The following is a 20,470-nucleotide window of genomic DNA, read 5'->3' as shown; positions in this document are numbered from 1 at the left end:
GTGAAATCCCTGTCAAGTATAACAACAATATTTCGGCAGAAAAGACAGTTGTCTTAATAGCCAGTTTAAGTTCCACGCAGTAGAGGGCTCACACCAACGTATGACCCACCCAATACTAGAGTGACCAAACTCCTAGGAACAGGGGACGCACCTCGGCACAGCCCGAACAAATTAACGAGAGGAATCTCCAAATAATTACAAGAGAGAATACTCAACTTCTGACAACTACTGGGGTGAACACATACTTGACAGGATACAGCCAAGTAGCACCGAGCGTCACCAAAACATAGCTGGCCGAGCTACTGCGTCGTAACATATTTCAGTCAATGCGCCGCCCCCTGTATTGGTCAATTGGTCAGTTAAAAAATGATTGTGCCTGCTGCTCGTAGTACACTGTACCATCAAAAAAATAAAAAACAAAGGACAGACAACCATACCAAAGGACGCAACATAAACCCCCTTATTTCAGAGTTAACACTACTAAGACCTCAAGCAAATACACTATGCGATCAAAAGTAACCGGACACTCCCCAAAATATACGTTTTTCATTTCCAACGCACTGCTTTCCGTCGGGAAGGCGTGCCGGTCCCGGCACGAATCCGCCCCGCGGATTTGTGTCGAGGTCCGGGGTGCCGGCCAGTCTATGGATAGTTTTTAAGGTGGTTTTCCATCTTCCTCGGCGAATGCGGGCTGGTTCCCCTTATTCCGCCTCAGCTACACTACGTCGGTGCCGGCCGGTGTGGCCATGTGTTCTAGGCGCTTCAATCTGGAACCACGTGACCGCTACGGTCGCAGGTTCGAATCCTGCCTTGGGCATGGATGTGCGTGATGTCCTTAGGTTAGTTAGGTTTAAGTATTTCTAAGTTATAGGGGACTGATGACCACAGATTTTAAGTCCCATAGTGCTCAGAGCCATTTGAACCATTTTTGAACAATGTCGGCGATGGCTGTGCAAACACTGTCTGCACGTACGCGTACACCATGATTACTCTACCAAGCAGACATTGGTGCTACACTCGTCTGGTGTGAGACGTTGCATCGGGGGTCAACTGGGCGCCGAACCGCGCAATAACCCTGGGTTCGGTGTGGGGCGTCGGTGGGGTGAGTGGACTGTTGTAGCCTGTTGTGAGGTTGTGTACCACTGTGGGCTACGGTGGTGACGAAGCCTCTCCGTCGTTTCTAGTTCCCCAGTTCAATACAATACGATACAAGGATATTTTTGCAGCACGTGCAGTAAAAGTACCGCATGCGGCACGATGTTTAAATTTATTTGTGCTTTCCTGTTAACTGTGTTCCCAATACACTTTACAGATAGTGTCCAAATACCGGGTGTCTCTCCCTTGGCTCGTCAGGACCATTTTTCCTGGTGTTTCGGCAGATACTTGTAGTTTCGTTTTTGAAACAAGCAGCTGGAGTCAGCCCAAACAAATCCTGCTCATCATATCTCTCTCCCGACGCCCAGAGTCGAAAGACAATGCCGGTTTGTTTCCCAGTAAAAAGAAAATTATTTTTAAATATAAATTTTACGGCTCCATTCGATTAGCGGTCATAAGTTAGTGTACAGTTTTACCAATGCTTATTAACAGGAACAATAAAACACAAATAACAACCAGTCCTTCAGCAGGGATTGATCGTGTGGCATGGGCTCCTGCCGCATCAGAAGTGCTGCTTGTTCTTCGTGTTTTATTTTCCCTGTTAATAAGCATCAATAAGACGTATACCACGCCAGACGTCTCTCTATGTAAAGGGGACGTAAAATTATCATTAGAACCATTTTACTTCTAATGGGACGTTTTCCATCGACGCTGGTCATCGCATGAAAGACTTGACGAGCAGTAATTGTTTGGCACTTCTCCGACTAACTTTGTGAAAACGAAACTACGAATATCTGCCAAAACACTAGAAAAAATGCGCCGGACGCCTCTTAGTAGAGACAACCTGTATAGCAGTGCACGTGGAAAATCACGTCACTGTACGACACATGGTTCAGGAGATATGCCGTCATACGCACTGAAATGAGTGAAAAAGCAAGGCTGCAGGCTTTCGTGACTGCTGTCACAGAAGTTAAAACCTTCTTGCACCATTACACTGTGTTCACAGTGGACACGAAAAGATCCTGAGGTAAATTCTAGCAAAGAGATCGGAAAGTCGATCGTTTGCAGAACTATGACGTGGTCTAACAACCAAGAAGATGTGAAGTACAGTCAACTAGGGTTTTGCTTAAAACGGAGGGCCTGTTACCAGATTTTACTCATCCGATAAGTGAGCATTTAGTGACTTCCAACAACCTTTAAACATAATTTCAAACCTTTTCTAAACACTTTCTCTCTCTCTTACTCGTTCAACGCATTGCCTTAATTTTAAAGTAATCTGAATTCGATGCTGTTTTACATATGGAACTTTGATTCCTTAATAAATCGGATGTTAACCGGTTTTTTCTCACTGATGGTATGGTGTTTCGTGTAAACGCTTGCTGTTGAGCAAACTGAAATTATTATTGTATAATTAGGGTAGTTTAAACCATTTTCAAAGAAAGACAACTCTTTACGTTTACAGTTACCTGTTTGAAATGACACGTGCCGAAGGAAAGCGTTCGCCATAGATGGACTGCCTCTGGTAGCGGCAGATTTCAGCCAGCTGTGCCCCATTGACTCTCCCTCCGGTGAAAAGGAGGCTGGCGCCCTGTATCGTTGTATATGCGTGTGTGTTTCGGGGTGGGGCAAGGGGTGGGGAGGCGTGTGTGTGAAGAGTAGAGAGTCGCCCCACAAGGCGGCTTACACGTGTCTCGGGTGCTGAGCGCCCGCGTTTTAAACTTACCGCATAAGTTCCACCACCACACAGCGCTAACCCCTCGCCCCGCATACAGCTGTGCGCGCCAGGCACACGCTCCAAACTCGTCTGGAATTTGCAAGTGAATCAGGGAACTCATCGCCACGCCACCGCATCGATGTCCGCAGGCAGGCAGCTTTCTCTCTATGGCCCCCACGCCGCTCAGAGGCCTCCATTCGGTGACAAAATCGAACTTCTGCTTGCGGTCGACCCCCACACTGATACCCTGGAATAAGTTTACCACTTTGCAGCTGCGGAGAGAGTCGAAGATTTTCGTCTCAATTCGCCATCGAGACATCCATGCGTAGTGCTTCGCTTGCAAATGGAGGACATAGCCCGGTTCGTTGTTATTTGCATTCTTATGGACTCGGGAAGACCAGTGTCAAGATGAGATCTTCCGTATCTGTGTACGCCCATCATACTGCGCATGGTATAAGACCGGACTTCACTGACAAAATTTCGGAGATTGTTCAGAATATGATGGGTGTGTTCTGGCATAAGTAAACCATACCCACTGGTAGATCATTACAGAAGAGAGGAGCGATAAAAAAATTCCGTTTGAGCGCGATGCTGCAGCATGTATTCAATGTAGCTCGACTCCAAAACGGAAATGTAAGCTCCGTTGAATAGGCAAAGGATTAGGGTGGCCTTTGCATGTTTCACACGTGTGTGTACTATTCGCAAAACCGTGACAACAGGACCAGCATGGTGTTATCCTTTTCATGTTTGCAGAAGGACAGGCACTAGTAGACATCTATAGGAGAATGAACAATATGTATGGGGAAGCATTTCCGTCGAAAGCCAGTGTTGTGGAACGGTGCGCCAAGGGTGCAGCTATTTCATTTCAACGCATGTCTCCACATCGCAGATAAGGTAACGCTCAAGTTACGCCAGCATTTGTGGGAGACATTCGAGCACCCGCCCTATAGACGTCATGTCTCCTCATGCGATTATCATTCCTTCGGTCCCCTAAACGTGGCCTTGAAGGGCAACGATTTCTCTCGGTAGACAGTAACATATTCTAACACCCACCGGAACACAGTGTTTTACCAGATGAGTATTTTCCACCTGGAGCGTCGGAGGGATGGTTGTCTCAATTCTCACACAAATTGTGCTTGTTTGGAATACCGATTCTGTATTTTACGGCCTTGGAACGGAAACGTTTTGATCGCCCCTTATAATAATGTAATTACGATTTATTTAGTTTGTTATTCCATTTATCTTTGCTACAGTATTATCTTCAAAACAGAGAAAATAATTGTAATGAGCGATGAGTAACATGTATCTCAGAGTAATGCAGAAATCTTCAGACGAAACACGTACACATTTTTTGCTGTCACTTCAGAAAAAGCTCAGCACAGCGAATTGAATACATAAAAGAGGAACGCTTTTTTAGTAGAACTGTAGATACCGCTGCTTATCACTGTTAACGTACCGTTAAAATAGCAGCTAAGAAATACCCCACACATGACCGAGCACGACTGAATGCCAGTTTATGGAGAATACATAACGGTGCGGCTGGTCCCGACGGAGGCTCGAGTCCTCCCTCGGGCATGGGTGTGTGTGTTTGTCCTTAGGACTGTTTAGGTTAAGTATTGTGGAAGCTTAGGGACTGATGACCTTATCAGTTAAGTCCCATAAGATTTCACACACATTTGAACATTTTAATACTTAACGGATATTTCGGTTATCGACTGAATTGGGCCAGTTCCTTTCAAACAAGACACACAACACACGCAGTCGAAATTTATATGATTTTACATATACTTTCAGTGGATGCATTACAAAAAAGAAACGAGTTCAGAAATCAAAGGAAATGCTACTAGACTCCTTTCCTGTAACGACGCACGAGAGACCATGGATTTTTCATATCAAAATACTAACATAATAGCTCTCAAATAAGATCCGAGATTTTATCGATGTGTTCCAGTTGACGCAATGAATGGCATGTATGACGAGAATGTTCATGTCAATAACTATCAAGTAAAAGGGTTTTACAGTTATTTGTGCGTCATGACGTCAGCGAATTGTGCCCTTGAGGTATTGTATTGCATTTTTGGTCATTGAATATGCGTCTTTACACACTAACAGTGCGTGAGAGTTATATGTAGTGGTTTTAGAGTCGTGTGCTGTGCTGAGTGGCCTCAATTTTCGTAATAATTTATTTAACATGCAGGATATCAATACACAAAACAATAAACGCTTCAGGGAAACAGTCAGTTTCCAATATCCCGAAAAAATCATAGCAAGGCGTAAGTTGTAAGGTGAAATATCCTGTTTAAAAAAATAGACCTATTTATATATTCCAAGACAAAAAGAAAGACGCACCAAAAGAAATTATCTGAATAGGAGAGAAATCGGTAGATGTGATGTACATGTACAGACCATCAAATTGCCACAACCTCAGAAAATTTGGATGATTTATTCAAGAAGAAGAGCATGAAAAATTTCCGAGAGACCCAAGACGTTGCTGCCACGGCAGTGTTTCGCAAGCATGACGACAATCAGTAGAAACTCTCACTTTGGGCGGGCGTTAATAATCTTGTGGAAGTATAAGTCCTGCATGGACTGCAAAAAAAAAAAAAAAAAAAAAAAAAACAGGCGCAGAACGTCGTCGGCGTAAGCTCTACAGCTTTTCAAAATACAGTGACTACAGGGCAGATAGAGAAACGAGCATTAATGCACTCTGTTACTGACCACGAACGGATAAATGAAAGAAATACTTACCCTCCGAAGTTAACTGTAATTGGGCTTAATCGCTAAAAATACTTGTAAGGAACCACTCCAAAATTAATATGATAATCACCATGTTTTTCCTCTGAGTGGATATGGCTCTCCAAGATTTCCTTCTCCTGGAGCAATTTATCAATGAAATGTTCTGTAGATATAGATCGACTGCAACAACAAAAATTATGGGCTCAGATACTTGCAACCTCCTTTTTGATGCCCATTAACCACCCCACGGTTTCTACGTGTCACGACGAATGATCATCTGAAATAAGGTTAACCTAGATTTATTGAATGTTTTCATCATATGGAGCCCAACATTTGATATAAGTATATAATAGTTGTTAGATGGGGTCGTTATTCACTCAGAAAGTCAAAAGACGAATTTGTTAGTGGGAAGCTAGCGATTCTGTGAGTTATGGATGGTTTAGAATTTCCAGATAATAAAATATATTAAAATGTGCCAATCTAAAATGAGGTACAACGTAAAATAATGCACACAAAAAGAAAATAATATTAAATTACAGTAAGAGGAGCACGGTTAGTTCTTTAGTTTAAATTCCTTATTTAAACCAGTGGAGTAATATAAAATGAAACGAATATATTGAAACAATAGGAGGGAGGGCGAACAGAAAACTTGAACTTGTTATGGGAATTGCGAATCGTCAAAGAAAGTCGTAATGGAGCCTCATCATATATACGTCAGCCGTGGAATAGGAAATTGTTGTCCTATTGGAGGGCAATGTCTTCTTAACCCTCTCTCTCACCATCTTTTTTTTTAAAGAAGTGTATCAAAATCTTGCTTCAGTTGATGAGGTTCCTGCGATATCTGGAGTAATTGGTTGAGTCCGCCAGAATTTCCTACGAAGGTGTGTTGACTATATTTAAGATAATGTAATTTTGGACCACTTCTCTATTATACTGCATTTTTACGTAAACATTCAATATTTATTGCTGAAATTAATGTGCCAATTGACCGTCCTAGACATTTCAACGCTTTCACTGAAGCAGTATTAAATTCAAGAGCATAAGTTCCTATTCCAAAGCTATTGTAATTCGACTCCTCTGTCACTTCCTTCAATTTATAAGCAATGTTCTTAATCACCTTGAATATTCGAGTCTTTTTCTTCCGCTACAGTTTTCACCCCTGTCATCTCCCTCTAGTACAACGGGAACCATTGATTGAAGTCTTAAAAAGTCTGTCATTTTGCCCCTTCAAATAACTAGCGTTTTCCACACCGAGACCCTCCGCTTGTTTTACCAATCTATTTAATAACCAGCGTCCACAAGTCTAAATCTTAGAATGCTTTTCATATTTTTAACGAAAGTCCATGTTTCGCTCATCAACGATTTTGTGTTCTAGAGGTACATATTCAGTTGTTGTTGTTGTTGTTGTTGTGTTCTTCATTCCGAAGACGCATTTGATGCTGCCTTCCAACTTACTCTATTCTGTGCAAGCCTCTTCACCTCTGAGTAACTACTGCAACCGACATCATTCTGCATCTTTTTAATGCACTCATCCCTTGGTCTCCCTCTACGACTTTTGCTTTTCACAATTCCCTCCAGTACTAAACTGGTGATCCTTTGGATTCTCAGAATGTGTTCTACCAACCGATTCCTTCTTTCAGTCAAGTAGTGACAAAAATTTCTTATCTCTCCAATTCTGGGCAATACGTCGCCATTAGTTATGAGATCTACCCATCTGATCTTCAGCATTTTTCTGTAACGCTACAATTCTAAATCTTCTATTCTGCTCTTGCCTACACTGTTTATTGACCATGTGTCACTTCCATACATGGCTACACTCCACAAAATTAATTTCAGAAAAGGCTTCCGAAAACTCCATTCTATTTTCGATGTTAACAAATTTCTTTTCTTCACAAACTCTTTCCTACATTTCCAAATCCTGTCTACTTCGGCCGCCATCAGCTATTTCGTTTCCCAAATAGCAAAACTTATCTACTACTTTGCCTAGTTTCATAATCTTATTCCCTCAGCAACACCTGAATTAATTCTACTACATTGCTTTATCGTTGTTTTCTTTTTTAGGTTCGTCTCGTTTCCTCTATTCAAGACACTGTCCATTCGATTGAGCTGCTCTTCCAAGTCTTTCACGGTCTCTCACTGAATTGCAATGTCGTCGTCGAATATCTAAGATTTTATTTCTTCTCCCTGGACTTTAATTCGATTGAATTACAAATTTTTCTTTCGTTTTCTTTACTGCTTACTTACAATGTGAATGGCATCGGGAATAGGCTACAAACTAATCATTCCCATCTCAAACACTGCTTCCCTTTCATGTCCCTCGGCACTTACAACTGCCGTCTGGTTACTGTATATGTTTAAAATAGCCTCTCGCACCCTGTATTTTAGCGTTACTACCTTCTCTGCTCAAAGAGAGCACTTCAGTCACCAAAAGCTATAAACGTAGGCTTTCATTTTTCTGATACTATTATCTAACGGACGTCTTTGTGTTAGTATCGCCTCGCTTGTTTCTGCAGTTCTCCGGAATCCAAACCAATCTTCCCCGAGGTCAACTTCTACCAAATTTCCTATTCTTCTGCAAAGAATTCGTGGTAATATTTTGCTACCATGATATATTAAACTGATAGCTCTGTAGTATTCACACCTGTCATCACCTCTTTTCTTTGTAATTGGAATTATTGCATTATTCTTGAAGTCTGATGGTAATCCACCTCTCTCATTATCTTGCATTACAGATAGAACAATTTTGTCTTGTCTGGACCCCCCAAGGTACTTCTGACGGAATGTCGTCTACTCCAGGAACGTTGTGTCGACTTGTTTACTTCAGTGGTACATCAAATTCATCTAGCAGCACCGTACCTTCCATGTCATCTTCATCTACGTCATCTTCTCTTTTATTATATCTCCTTTATACAAACCCTCTATAATCCTCCCTTCTATCAACGTTCCCTTCTTTTCATACAACCTGTTTCCCATCTAAACTTTTGATTATCAGACTATTGCTTCTCTTTTCTCCAAAGACCTCTTTTATTTTCCTGTAAGTGGCATCTACCTTTCACCTAGTAAATTGGTTTCTAAGTTCTTTCATTTGTACTTAAGCAATCCCTGCTTAGCCATTTTGCGCTTCCTCATATTTTAGAGATTTGTATTCCATTTCGTCCTCTTCATTTGTGGCTTCTTTACATGTTGTGTTTTCATCAGCTAAATTCAGTATTTCTTGTGATTTCCTAGGATTTTTACTAGTCATTGTCTTTTGTCTTATTTGATTCTCTTCTGCCTTCACCATTTCATCTGTCAAGGCTGTCTATTCTCCTCCTACTGAATTCCTTTCCCCCGTTTTATTGAATCGTTGCCTAATGCTCCGTCTGGCACTCTCAATAACCTCAAGTCCTTAAACTCCTACCGTTTCGCAGTGTCTTCAGTTTTAAGCTATATTGTCCATATATGCCACTAGAAATGTCGTACAATTTAATATCTGGTTTCGAAGTCTCTGGCTTAACATTATATACTCAATCTGAAAATTCCAGTGTCTCCAGGTGTGTTTTTGTGTACCCTTCTTTAATGATTCATAAACGAGCTGTTAGAGATGATTAATTTATGTTCTGTGCAACATCCTACCAGGCAGCTTCTTCTTTCTTTCATGTCCCCCAGTCCTGATTCATCTATTATTTTTCCTTCTGTTCCTTTCTTTCTCTCGTATTTCAGTCTCGCATAAAAGTTAAATTCACGTCAAATTTGATCTTCAGAATAATTTCTTTTTTCTCGTAATACACTTCTTTATTCTCTCTATCATCTGAAGAGGTAGTTCTCATATCAACTAGTACTGTTCAGAAGTATAGTCCTCAAATTACGGAGAATATGCGGTACTAGAGGAATGCTGTCGTTGCCAGTTGTAACTTGTTGCTTATGTTCGCTTGCTCCATGATACCTTATTTGCTTCCGATGTTACTGATCTCCTTCTTCATATCTACTACGCTCTCCGCAATTATGATCCTACATTTCTCGCAGATATCATGTCTGCTACTCTTTCAGAATCTGGTTGTCCTTTGATTTATCTTCAATTCACATATAGTGCTCAGTGGAAATTATAATCAAGATGGAAATTTCATTTCATCATTTTGGCAGAGGACACCTAAACCGTCAGTGGACGTTATCACCGATAATCTTTCCCTATAAACTTCAATCCCACTTCGCAATCTTTCTTTGTTTAATTCACGGTTTTTCGAGACATGTGTTGAAAAATAGAGATTAATGACTGAATGCGTATATTGCTCTTTTTTTTTTACCTTGAATGCCTCTCCTCTGGCCTCCCATTCATATGATTACCTCTTAGTTAATGTGCATACTGTACATTATCCGTCTGTCCCTTCAGTGCTCAATTGTCAGTGTGGTTTGAATACCACAAACTACTTCACGTCGTCTAACGCTGTTCATAGGTGAAATATCCTATGATAATATATTCACTGTTCTCAAGTCTTGCCTTTGTTATCCAGTGTAAAGTCAAAATCCGCATCAGATAAAACGAAATCGGTCGTGGTCTAACAGATCCTTTACTTGATTTAAAGTTCTTCTTTATATAATTATGGCCAATAACTTACACACACATGAGCTGTCGAGCTACTTGTAAGATAGTTAACTGCAGACGTAGTCTCGTGGATGATATACTTCCGAAAGTTCGATAGAATGTTTCCTGTATCATGTATTCTTTTCACTACCTTGAATAAGCGTTTGATTTCATGGCCCAGTGGTTTTTTCGGAACATTTTTGTAATTTATTCTTTGGTGGATCAGTCGTAGTATTTTCATTGTTAGCTTAGTTTCTCTGTTTCCAAAGTTTCTGAAATTACTCAACTGAATTGTGAACCGTGCTAATCATTATTCAAGTATCTAAAGCTTCAGAGATTTTCTGACAAATATTATTTTCCACCTGTACTTCGATACCCCACTTCCTACTTAATTGTCCTGTCGATTCTCTGACGCTTCAACTCAACCTTAATCTTTAAAAAATTGTGATAAAAGTCTGTATTAGCTCCTGCGTATTTTTCAGTCTTCCGAAAAACATTTAAATTTTACTCACCTTGAATGTGCCTTCTTACGTTTCAAGCTGTCATCAACAGAACATTCAATGTTCTCGTAAGACTTTATTTTTTCTTTTTTTTTTTTTTTGCAAATTTTACACTGTTTGCCACCTTTCTTTTGTTGACTTTCCTTTAACCCCATATTTAATGTACCTTAAATTTCTTGGTGCTACGATGTATAAATGTCACTGCCATGCCCCGCTAAGCTACAAATTTTTACTTTGGAGAAAGCACATTAGTATATCTCGAGCCTTTATGAAAGACTGTTTTCGGTTCGTCAGTATTTGTAGGGACACTCATCTCCGTATATGTCTTGGAAATCCCATAGTTTTACAAAAATGTAGATTCGTTTCATAAAGTTCTTTATAACTCGTTAAGCCGGTTATATAATTGGAAGCATGCATTCCGTTGATCTAATACTTTAATAAAATGGTCATTGCAGTAACTATGTCCGAAATGAGGTACCATATTGTCCAGGAATGTTTTCATGTTTCAGATAACAGCAAGTTGTATCCATGAATCACGCAGCAGTTTCTGCCAATTTCTACTTAATGTAAATGTAATTTTATCTCTGCGGACTAAAATGCGATCGGTTGAAAGATAACAGCATGAGTGTAAAAGCATTTTAATCGAAATGAAGTGGCATAGATTTCACGTAACATGGATTACTAAGCGCAGTGTACATCGAGTAGGAAATTCCATCGACCAAGCGGTATCAAATTTATGTATGCAACATAGCACTGTTACAGAATGTACGACAATTTGCCTATTTGGTTTATTAGAACACTGTCTATTAGATTTGGCCCATCGGCACAGCGTTCGTAGCTTCAGCAAAAGTGTATAAACTAATATTATACGTGGTGCCGTAGTGCAAACAGTGTGAACTTTCGCAATTAAATTTCTGTGTCCGCTATGCGACATCAGCGACCAGGAGCAGCGAAACCCAATTAGGACATAACAGTACTAACTCTGAGAGTTACTACGGAAATAACTTCCAATCCAGCGCGATAATTCCTTTCGCCTTTATTAGAATACACAATGTTGAACGTGTGTGCTATGTTTCCCGTTAATCAAATTTGATATTATCCATAGCCCTGCTCTAATTGTTTGCGAATCGTCAGAACAGGCGATGCTAAAAAATGTTAACAATTAAGATTCTTTTGTAAATTGAAAATAAGTTCGTAGTAATTGCAGATAGTCAGTTTTGGGTGGAGCCAAGAGTTGTAGAGCTGAATTCCATTACTCATCTGCAGTTTGCATAAAAACTTTTTTGGTGTTAAGCTTTGTTATTGTGCGAAGCTGGGTAGGATCTACAACGTCATTCATCCTCTCGACTTGGGACAATCCAGTGATGTTCCAGGAGAGCGACACCGTTTGTCACATGATAGCCAGAAAGGCGAAGAACACTTCAGGGAGCCTGCAGTTGTATCTCTGAAGAAGTGTGGTGGAAAGCAGTCTGAACATCGATTCCTTCATTTATTGTACCTCTTCAATCTAAGTATGGTGCAGAAATCCCCACAATTAAGTAACATACCAAACAGTATATATAGAGGGGGCAGTATTCCAAAGTACGTAGCAGAACCTCCCTCTAACCTACAAGCGTCTAAATGACGTATCTATAGTTTTCTACCGTTCATTAGACCATGCCAATCATCAGATTTGCCGAGAAACAGTATTATCAGTCTGCCACAGAAGACAGGTGCGGATATTCCTGTTTGTGAAAAGTGTCGGACGACTAGGCTAATAACTCAAACTTCTAGTCTTCTGATAATAACATACATAACAATAAAAATTGTCTTTGATGATGATCTGGAGAAATATAAGTTTTAGGAGGAAACTATTCTGTAATTGCCTTCAGTAGATCATAGATTGTATAAAAAGCTTTCTATTATCATTGCACCCTGAGGAAAGCATCGGCGAGTTAAGGTAGAATGACATGTTCATAACCATTAGAAGATCAAGAAAAAGTACAGAGGCAAACGTTAAATCTGCCATATCCCTCAAACAAAGGTGGCAGTAAGGAATGTAGTTAAAGACAGAGGCGTTTGTGTTAAGAACTCATAACCATTAGTGTTCAACTTCTGCGTCGAAAATCGGATGAAAGAAGTGAATGAAAATTTCCAAACAGCAACAAAACTGGACTGGAAATATGTTTCATTACAAAGGTTTTGAAATTCCTTATGTCTTCTCTCAAGATGTCATTAAGATTTATACTAACTGTCGAATGTAAATGGATAGCATACGTAGCAGAATATGACTCAGAGGAAGGAATGGGGGAAGATGAACATTGGAAGGCATGTAAGAGAGGGATCTTCATTGTCAACGAAGGTCTTCCATACATGGAAGAAGAACTGATAAATGAGGCCATAGTGGGCGCAAAAGGTATTGTAATTGGAGGATAGAGGATAGACATAAATGCGCAGATGATGAAGCACTGCTGGCATAATCAGAAGTGGAGCTACAACAGATACTGATGACTACTGCAAGAAGGAGAAAAGAGTATAGAATAAAGATAAACACAGAAAAAATAATAGGGATGAGAAAGAGCAAGATGGACAGTCTATTCAATTCATTCTTATACGGAAAAAAATGTAAAGTGAATTATTTTCTGTACCTGGAAAGTTTAATGACATGGAACGAAAGCTCTACAGAACAAACATGCAGGATGACATCTACGGGAAAGAGAGCATTTAAAAACGTGAAGTAGTTCTTACCATCTGGAGGTATTCTATTGGAGCAGACGAAAAGATTCGCTCACTGTTCTGCTTGGAGTGTAATGTTATAGAGCAGCGAAACTTGGACAGTTAAAACGAACGGCGAGAGATATTTAGAAAGTTTTGAAATGTGGCTATGAAAGCAAATGCATAAGGTGAGGTTTACTGACAGACTTAGTAATGAAGGAATAATGAGGAAAATACGTGAAGAAAGACAATTGTTGTAAGCGACCAGAAAGAGGAAAAAATATTGATTAGGAAATGTACTGCCTAGAAATTGTCTACAACGAGGATTACAGAGGAAGAAGTGGAAGGAATGAGAGGAAGGGCTAGGAAGAGTACTGGAGTGACTTCAGAAAAGGACAAATTTAAATGAAGCAAGAAGAGGACACAACAGAGAGTATCCAGTTGACCTCTGTTGTATGACAGAAGAAGACGTATGGGTGAGCAAAACAAAAACGGCGGTGATGAGAAAGTGAGAGCATCGAGTTGTATATTTATTAAACGTTTGACGACGCCACAGAGGAAGAAATGGATTCTCTGATGAAGTAGTAATACTATGCGGGATGGCCGAAGTAAGAACGACATCAGTAGCAGCTACGTAAGTGAAGCTAGTGTTCTTCCAAATTAGTGCTTTGTTGCTATCAGTCACAGATTACGCAGTGCCGAGTAATAATTTGTGCCACGCCATTGTATCGAAGCTACACATGGAACGTCGGATACCCGAAGAAGATGGATTTGGAAGCATTTTAAATGTGAAAACGAAGAATATTAAAAAGTAATTGGCCAGATAAAATATGAAAAGGAGTATACTGAAGGCCCAAAGCAGAAGACGGAGCTGCAGAGAGGAAAAATAATAGAGGCGGCACAACATTAAAGAAGACAAAAACGACTTTATGGGCTGTTGAATTTAATAGTTACATAGGAAAAAAACATTGTGAAAATATGGGGAAAATGTATGAAACTTTTAAAGCAGCCGACAGAGCTATGACCTAAAAATCAAAAGAGAATTTGTGCGTTAGTTAATAAGTCATGAACATAAAATTTCACGAAATCTGAATTTACGTAAATTGTGATACCAAATGTTCCTGCATACTGAATTAAAATAGCTGCTTTTGTGATCTCGTTACACTTTCAAGAGCAAATAACTGCATTCATAATATGCCTATGTAGCAAAAAAAACGAAATACGAAGTGCTCGAGTGATTGTAAAACCTGTGGAAAAGTTAACTAACATATAAGAAACTATCAGCCTCGATTGCGGTAATGAAACAAACTTTTACCTATGTTTCAGCCGAAGTAATTGAGCGCTCTTCAGGAGATAAACCTGATTATATAATATGTCTACGAGGACATGGCCTAGAAAAAAACTACAACAGCCTGAATAGGCGTAGTCACATTTTAAAAATGCGGTACATAGCTACTAAGTCACCACCAGGACTCTACATCTACATCCATACCCCGCAAGCCACCTGACGGTGTGTGGAGGAGGGTACCCTGAGTACCTCTATCGGTTCTCCCTTCTATTCCAGACTCGTATTGTTCGTGGAAAGATGGATTGTCGGTATGCCTCTGTGTGGGCTGTAATCTTTCTGATTTTATCCTCATGATCTCTTCGTGAGATATACGTAGGAGGGAGGAATATACTGCTTGACTCTTCGGTGAAGATATGTACTCGAAACTTTAACAAAAGCCCGTAACGAGCTACGGAGCGTCTCTCCTGCAGAGTCTTCCACTGGAGTTTATCTATCATCTCCGTAACGCTTTCACGATTACTAAATGATCCTGTAACGAAGCGCGCTGCTCTCCGTTGGATACTCTCTATATTTTCTATCAACCCTATCTGGTACGGATTCCACACTGCTGAGCAGTGGGCGAACAAGCGTACTGTAACCTACTTCCATTCTTTTCGGATTGCATTTCCTTAGGATTCTTCCAATGAATCTCAGTCTGGCATCTGCTTTACCGACGATCAACTTTACATGATCATTCCATTTTAAATCACTCCTAATGCGTACTCCCAGATAATTTATGGAATTAACTGCTTCAAGTTGCTGACCTGATATTTTGCAGCTAAATGATAAGGGATCTATATTTCTATGTATTACACTTTTCTACATTGAGATTCCCTGCTCCATGCGTTAATTCGCTGCAGATCCTCCTGCATTTCAGTACAGTTTTCCATTGTTACAACCTCTCGATACACCACCGAATCATCTGCAAAAAGCCTCAGTGAACTTCCGATGCCATCCACCAGGTCATTTATGTATATTGTGAATAGCAACGGTGCTATGACACTCCCCTGCAGCACACCTGAAATCACTCTTACTTCGGAAGACTTCAATCCATTGTGGATGACATGCTGCGTTCTGTTATCTAGGAACTCTTCAATCCAGCCACACAATTGGTCTGATAGTCAATATGCTCTTACGTTTCTCATTAAACGGCTGTGGGGAACTGTATCAAACGCCTTGCCGAAGTGAAGAAACACGGCATCTACCTGTAAACCCGTGTCTCGTCGACGAATAGCGCGAGCTGGGTTTCACACGATCGTCTTTTTTGAAACCCTTGTTGATTCACACAGAGTAGATTTCTAGTCTCCAGATAAGTCATTATACTCGAACATAATACGTGTTCCAAAATTCTGCAACTGATCGACGTTAGAGATATAGGTTTATAGTTCTGCACATCTTTTCGACGTCCCTTCTTGAAACCTGTGATGACCTGTGCCCTTTTCCAATCCTTTGGAACGCTACGCTCTTCTATAGACCTACGATACACCGCTGCAAGAAGGGGAGCAAGTTCCTTCGCGTACTCTATGTTAAATCAAACTGGTATCCTATCAGGTCCAGCGGCCTTTCTTTCCTCTTTTGAGGGATTGTAATTGTTTCTCTATCCCTCTCTCGTCTATTTCGATATCTACCAATTCGTCATCTGTGCGACAATCTAGATAAGGAACTGCAGTGCAGTCTTCCTCTGTGAAACAGCTTTGGTAAAAGACATTTAGTATCTCGGCTTTTAGTCTGTTATCCTCTGTTTCAGTACCATTTTGGTCACACAGTGTCTGGACATTTTGTTTTGATCCACCTACCGCTTTGACATAAGACCAAAATTTCTTAGGATTTTTTGCCACGTCAGTACATAGAACTTTACTTTGGAATTCATTGAACGCCTCTCGCATAGCCCTCCTCACACTACATTTCGCTTCGCGTAATTTTTGTTTGTCTGCAAGGCTTTGGCTATGTTTATGATTACTGTGAAGTTCTCTTTGCTTCCGCAGCAGTTTTCTAACACGACTGTTGTAGCACGGTGGCTCTTTTCCATCTCTTACGATCTTGCTTGGCACATACTCATGTAACGCATATTATACGATGGTTTTGAACTTTGTCCACTGATCAACACTATCTGTACTTGAGACAAAACTTTTGTGTTGAGCCGTCAGGTACTCTGTAATCTACTTTTTGGCACTTTTACTAAACAGAAAAGTCTTCCTATCTTTTCTTAATATTTCTATTTACGGCTGAAATCATGGATGCAGCAACCGCTTTATGATCGCTGATTCCCTGTTCTGTGTTAACTGTTCCAAATAGTTTGTGGCTGTATGTCACCAGAAGGTCTAATATGTTATCGCCACGAGTGTCTGAGCCTGCTTTAACATCTGACCTTCCTCCAAATTATTTCACATTTCGGAACTCCGTCAATTTCCTTCGATAGTATTGCACTTCTTATCGCAATAAAAACGCCTCCCCCTTCACTGTCCAACCTGTCTCTGCGGTATACATTCCAATCTGAGTTTAAGATTTCATTACTGTTTACGTCTGGTTTCAGCCAACTTTCTGTCCCTAGTACTATATGGGCGTTGTGACCGTTTATTAATGAGTGCAGTTCTGATACCTTTCTATAGACGCTCCTACAGTTTACTATTAGCACATTAATATTGTTATTTCCTGTTGCATTTTGCCTACTCCTGCCTTGCCACGTCTCAGGAGGCGTCTTGTAGGGCCTAGGGAGGGAATTCTCTAACTTAAAAAAAAAAAAAACCATGCGCACTCCACACGTACTCCGCTACCCTTGTAGCCGCTTCCGGCGTGTAGCGCACGCTTGACCTATTCAGGGGGACCCTGCATTTCTCCACCCGATAGCGGAGGTCGAGAAATTTGCACCCCAGATCTCCGCAGAATCGTCTGAGCCTCTGGTTTAAGCCTTCCACTCTGCTCCAAACCTGAGGACCGCGATCGGTTCTGGGAAGTTAGCTCTGATTCCACCCCTCGAGCGAGGCTTTCCGCCTTCACCAATGCACCAACTGCCTGTACGAACTGGACGTAAGCTCCGGTGACCGTCTCGTCTCAATGGACGCCTTGCGGTGGGCCTCGGGAGCTCAAGTGAAACTTAATAGACCTGGATGACGCGCTGCATATTGACATGGCGGGGAATATTGCACATGTCTAGCTGAGACCATGACAGTCGAAGATCAAGTAAAGCATGATTGAAACGCTGAAACATAACACCTCTGCACCAGGTTTTGACTAAAATGTAACAAACCATGCATGGATTTATATGAGTGCCAACACACTACGCTGACTTACACTATTAGAGTATATCGGCCATTTCACGACGAATGTTGTATAACGCAAGCATCGTGAACAATGAAATATGACATAAAACGGCGAAACTGTGGTATGTAAACGTCAAAATGCAATAATTTCGGATACCCTGTAGGCACATGGTCGAGAAGGTGTTTCTATCAGTTGATGTAAATATACTCCTTATTGCTGACACGCTCTGAGTGAAGAATATTTTCAAGATGAATTTTTATCTTATTACTAAAAATAACGCTTGAGTGAAAGAATAAAGCCTCTTCATCGCCATATAATAGCAACTGAGCAGCATAGGTCAAATAATGTTTACGTGTACAAAATATGGTAATTGCGTAACGGACTACTACGCCCTTTCATCGCCCTTATACTCTATCGACCGACAGAGGTAAATTTCACTACGTGCTACGAAAGAGAATTATCGCCTCTTATATTAAAAGCTATTCTTAATTATATAAGATATCATAAAACGTGCTTGACTCGAAAAGACACATAGGAAATTATTTTGTACCCTTTACATGGGAAACGGCATGTTCTTCACAGGGAAGAAATAAAAAGTGATAAAAGATACATACTAATATGCCCATGTGCATAGCATAAATGGACAAGGATGAAGTCGACTTCTTATTGCTAACACTGAATGGAGAAAACTGTCAAGATAATTTTTTTTCTTATTACCAAAAACAACGCGTGAGTGAACGAACAACGCCACTTCATCGCCATGTATTGAAGAGCGTAGGAAACTGCTGTACTTGCTTAGTCTCGTGTAGGGCTCTGTGCCCACGCAGAAATGCCACGACACGACCTTGAATGTACTTTACTAAAGTCTGAAGTAGTGCTCGAGGAAACTGATATAATGAACCCTGCAGGGGTGGCCATAAATCCGTGAGAGTACGAGGGAGTCGAAATCTCCTCTGAACAGCACGTTGCAAGGCATCTCATACACGGTCAATAATATTCATGTCTGGGGAGTTTTGTGACCAGTGGAATTGTTTAAACTCAGAAGAGTGTTCTTAGAGAAAATATGTAGCAATTCTTGACGTGTGGAGAGACGCTTTGTCCTGATAAAATTTCCCAAGTCCGTCGGAATGTACATTGGACACGAATGGACGCAGGTGATCAGTTTCTTTACGTACGTGTCAATGTCAAAGTCGTATCTAGACGTATCAGGGGTCCCATATCACTCCAAAATCACACGCCCCACACGAGTACAAGAGCCTCCATCACCTTGAACAGTCCCCTGATGACATGCATGATCCATAGAGTCATGAGGTTGTGTCCATACCAGTAAACGTCCATTCGCTGGCTACAATTTGAAACGAGACTCGTCCGACCAGGAAACATGCGGCCAGTCGTCAACGCTCCATTGTAGGTGTTGAGGGGCCAGGTGAGGCGTAAGTCTTTGTATCATGCTGTCATCAAGGGCATAGCCCATATCGATGCTGGTCCATTGAATGGTTCGGACGCTGACACTTGTTGATGGCTCAGCACTGATATATTGCATTCCTGTCATGTTGAACGATTCTCTTCAGTCGTTGTTGGTTAGGTCCTTGCAGGACCTTTTTCCGAAGATCTGGGAGATTTGATGTTTTACCGGATTCCTGGTGTTCATGGTACACTCATGAAATGGTCGTACGGGAAAATCCCCACTTCATTGCTGCCTAGCAGACACTGTGTCCCACCGCTCAAGAGCCTTCTATAACACCACGTTCAAACTCAAATCTTGATAAACGGCCATTGTTCCAGAAGTAACCGATCTAACAACAGCGCTAGACACATGCTGTCTTAAATAGGCGTTGCCGACCGCTGCCTGTTTACATCTCTGTATTTGAATACGCATGCCTATATTAGTTTCTTTGGTGCTTCAGTGTATAAAATACGAGATCGTTTGTCGTAATTGTGAGGTCCTCACGGACATGCAGAAGCAACTCAGGAACCAGACTTAAGAGAGATGCGTGTGTTGCATAGGTTGATTACAGTTCAAATGGCTTTGAGCATTATGGGACTAAACATATGAAGTCATCAGTCCCCTATACATAGAACTAATTATACCTAACTCACCTAAGGACTTCACACACATCGATGTACGAGGCGGGATTCGAACCTGCGACAGCAGCAGCAGCGCGGTTCTGGACTGTAGTGCCTAGAACCGCTCGGTCACATAGACCGGCAGATTACAGTTAAAATTCTGCGAGTATTTGTTATAAAATGAATGAGGCAACAAGTTACTTTCTTCCACATTTATCTGGCGAAATGTTAATGATCGAAGCGTCCTAGAAGTTCAAGTGCACATGGAACCCTACCGATAGCCAGATTTTTCCACGCATCATTCCGAATGGAACACGTTAAAGGATAGGTAATTGTATTACCTCAGGTACCTTCTACTTCAGAACGGAAAGCTGCTAACGAACTAAATAAGTTAAGTAACATTAAACCATACTGTGCAAACGTTTAATAGTTAATAAAATATACTGGTCACTGATAGATAGAACGATTCGTCAAAGGGCGGTATAACTACTGTATTTTTCCTGTGTCTTGTTGTT

General features: G+C 40.9%; 1 protein-coding gene across 3 annotated transcripts in view; it reads left to right on the top strand.

Moving 5' to 3' along the window:
• The window catches only part of LOC126267676 (nephrin-like), a 468,973-nt gene that overhangs the window by 157,057 nt on the left and 291,446 nt on the right, over window positions 1-20,470 (top strand). The window lies entirely within an intron of this gene.

Source organism: Schistocerca gregaria, chromosome 4 (genome assembly GCF_023897955.1).
Source record: "Schistocerca gregaria isolate iqSchGreg1 chromosome 4, iqSchGreg1.2, whole genome shotgun sequence".
Classification (NCBI taxonomy): domain Eukaryota; kingdom Metazoa; phylum Arthropoda; class Insecta; order Orthoptera; family Acrididae; genus Schistocerca; species Schistocerca gregaria.
This window is presented reverse-complemented; position numbering and strand designations above follow the sequence as displayed.